This window comes from Vipera ursinii (genome assembly GCF_947247035.1).
Source record: "Vipera ursinii genome assembly, chromosome: 2".
In the NCBI taxonomy this organism is placed as follows: Eukaryota; Metazoa; Chordata; class Lepidosauria; order Squamata; family Viperidae; genus Vipera; species Vipera ursinii.
Genome location: NC_139513.1, coordinates 265,579,336 through 265,583,335, shown reverse-complemented (window position 1 = coordinate 265,583,335; position 4,000 = coordinate 265,579,336).

Sequence of the window (4,000 nt, the reverse complement as noted above, 5' to 3'; positions counted from 1 at the left end):
TTGCATCAAGGTGTTCGCTGATTTGTTGTTTGATTATCTTTTCCAGAATCTTCCCAGGTATTGAGGTCAGGCTGATAGGTCTGTAGTTTCCTGGATCTATTTTTTCCCCTTTTTTGAAGATGGGAACTACATCAGCTCTCTTCCAGTCCTCTGGTAGTTTCCCAGTGCTCCAAGATCTTTGAAAAATATAGTTCAGTGGTTCTGAGATCACGTCTGCCAGTTCCTTGAGAACCTTGGGGTGTAATCCATCTGGTCCTGGTGATTTGAGCTCGTCTAGGCTGGACAGGTGCTCACTTACCATTTTCTTGCCTATCTTAACTTGCGTTTCTATTCTGTTTTTTATGGCACTGGTTTGGGTAGGTTGGACTGTTTTTTCCCTTTGTGTAAAGACAGATGCAAAAAACGAATTAAATAGTTCTGCTTTCTCCCTTTTGCTTGTCACCTTCTTGCCACTTTCCCCCACTAATGGACCAATCATTTCCTTAACTTTTTTCTTGTTTTTTATATGTTGAAAGAAGCATTTTTTGTTATTGTTGACTTTGGTCGCAAGCCTTAGTTCATTTTGAGCCTTAGCTTTCCTCACTTCATCTTTGCAGGCACGGCTGTTTGCTGATATTCTGCCTTAGTTATGTGCCCCTCTTTCCAATTCTTATACTTGTCCTTTTTATCTTTCAATTTATCAGAGAGTTCTTTATGCAGCCATGCTGGTTTCTTTTGAGAGCTGTTATTTTTCTTCTTTGTTGGTATTGTACTAGACTGGGCCTTTATTATCTCACTTTTCAAAATTTAAATCAACAAAAGTACAGTAAACTTTCTTTCCCACATTTATGCATTTTTAAATTGTTCTTACTCTCTGCCCTGCATAAAACCAAACCAAACTGCATTTCCCCAGTTGTGCTCACTGTCAGATTTCATACCACTTCAATGAGAAATCTGCTGAAATGTCTCCTCTGGAACACTTAACATATTAAGCCCCCCCCCCTGCTGCTTTCAATATAAATAATATAAATAATTTTATTTCTTTTCTTTCATTAATTCATATCATTTACTCCACTTGTAAGTCATAATTTCCCATATGTCATCGTCATCACCAGATGAGTCTATAGATATTCCCTACTACTGCTGTTATGGCTTTGGGCAATTGAGATTTTGATGCAAAACTTTTTAATTATATAAAAACAGTGAAAACTAGATTCCAAATCTTAACTGAGTGAAACACATGTAGCATTGTTCTAATCTGTGTTGGAACATTTGGTTCACTATGACAAAAGTTCTTTTGTTTTTCTCAGAAAATGTTCAAATTATCTACAGAAAGTGAGTTCTCTAATCTAGAAAATATCTTGCAGACCAACATATATTTGCCTGCTTCCTACCAAGGTGAATTGCATGAAATAGAATTACAGCATATCTGCTTATTAGCACCACTTCCTAAAAATAAACAAAGCCAATCCCCCCCCCCCCGCCTTCCTAATAATTCACTTTTTTTTTTACTTCCCAAAATAAAATCTGGGCACTCTCTGCATCTAACACTATGTTCTGTCATGATGATCTAATTCTCTCCTAATACAATTTATATTATGAAACAGATTCAGTAACTATGGCTATTTTCCTGCAATCTGCTGCATTCTATTGGACAATGCATACATATTCATGGTTTCAAAGATGTACTACTACTCCTTTTATAGTCCAAGAAGCAAAGAAAAAAAATGTTATTCCTGCATGGTTACTTCATGATCTTTACAGTTTCAATTTTTCCCACTTTAGCATGTTGCATCAATTCCACCCTGAGGCTATCATTCAAGGGGCAAGTGCAGCGTGTTTGCTGCAAATGTTTTGCCATTTGAAAAGGAACCTACTTACTCAGCTCCCAGCTTTCACTTATGGTGTTAACAGCCCTATCCTTCCTTCCTTTAAACTAAGTTTTGCTATGTGGCTTTTGACAGCTGAGACAAGTAACACTGTCTTTGCTGCTGGATATGGCAGAGTAATTAACTTCATTCTCAGCAAATAAAGTTAATCAAAGAATCAGTCTACTTGATATTACGAGCAATAATCAGAGTCAAAGGTTTTCTCTGCTGCTATAGAAAGTTAATAACAGGCTCATTTGGAATAGAAATGTCCTATTGATGAAAGTACTCTAATTAAAATTTTCTAATTAAAACAGTTTTTTAAAAAGTTTATTCATTCTTTGCTTTGTTTATATGCTGCCCATTTTACTCTTGACATCTAACAACATCAACATATAAAATCATGACCCTCAAGCACTATATATATATATATATATATATATAAAGAGCAATAAGGATAAAATAAAAATGCCATATGCTCATAGCTCCCACCTTCAATTACAACACCTCCTTCTGTGGAAAAGGAAACAGGCAGGCCTACACAATTTTCCTACAGCCCAGGAAAGACCAAAGGGGAATCTCTGCTAGGAGGGATTTCCAAAGGCTGAAAGTGGCTACTGTCCTCTCAAAACTCTCAAATTAGTGGTTCGCCTAAGTATATCAGGGCATACCTGATATACTGGGCTTCCAGTTTCTGTAGTTGTTGTCACTTCTGAATGCTTTCAACAGCAGTCTCCTGTAGAATCCAAAACAGGACATGAGTAGATTATTTGTTATCCAGGAGGTCCTGGTCCAAATTGGTGCACAAGCTCCCCTAGACAGACTTGCCCCTTGCTCTTTAAACAGAATTTATTGATTTAGGAGACCCCCCCAAACAACAACAACAACAAAACATGGATCACCTCTGAACGGGGGAAATACAGTTCCACTCAGAATTAGGGAAAGAATTCTTTGGATTTGTTTGGGTAACAAACCCAAAGCCATTACTTCCTGGAGGAATTTAGTCAGTTATCCCAATCAAGCACCTTGCAGCCTTGAAGTACTGGGTGAATATTTCCTCCATATAACAGGGTATCATCAGCATATTGATTGTGCTGATAGATCCCCTAGGATTTTCATGTACATATTAAAAAAGAGTAAAGGGAAAGATTCTTAGTTACTCCAGAGATTAAAAGTCTACTTGCAGATCTCTCCTCTCCCACCATCACCAACTTGAATTGCCTTTCAGGAAGGAGGAGAATTGTTGCAGAACAGTGTCCCTCATTCCAGTCCTTCAGAGACAGAACAGAAGGATATCATGTTTGATGGTATGGAAAACTATTGGGAAATCAAAAGGACCAGGACGGTTGCACTTCCCCAATCCCTATTACTCCAAAATCTGCCAGAATTGTGACCAATGTCATTTTCATGTTGTATCTCGGCCTACCCTATTACTGCCCAAGTTCCAAACAATCTATTTCTTCTCAGTATTTTTAAAACTGTAAGGCATTTTCTCTACAATTTTCTAAAGAAAGAAGGTTGAAGACAGGGCTAAAGTTGTCTAAAACAATTGAATCAAGTGAAAGCTTCTTGAGCAGAAGGCATACTATAGCATCCTGCAGAGTTAACCACAGGTACCTCTTCAATCAAAGAAGCCTTTATTATTTCTCAGATCCAACCTTCTGCCAGCCCACAGGAGGGGTTAACCAGCTACGGGGAGGCAGGGATCCGACAGGGAAATAGTAGAACTGATATTGCAGGAGGCTTATCATGTTGTTCAAGACTCACAAACCCTAAATGATTCCACATCATAAATAAGGACCCAGTCATTTCCAGCTGGAGTGCAGTTCCTGTTAAATTTGAGCAGTTTTGTTTGCCAAATGCTGCAAGAATTCATAAGCAGTACAGATGGTCTTGATAATCACCCTTTCCTAGAAATGAGTGAGTCACCTTAAAAAGGACTATTGGGTGGCATTTAGCAGATGCAATAATGGTGGCAAAATATTTCCCTTTTAGTAGTTCTAATAACTACTCTGAAAGCTTGAATGTGTACCAGTGTCCAATCAGACTTGAGATGGGACTTCTCCACTTGTGTTCCAGGCATTTTCCTGAGCTCTTTAGTAAATTAAAGGGTTCCAGTGGAGCTGTGATCAGGGAGTAGCTGTCCAGGTACA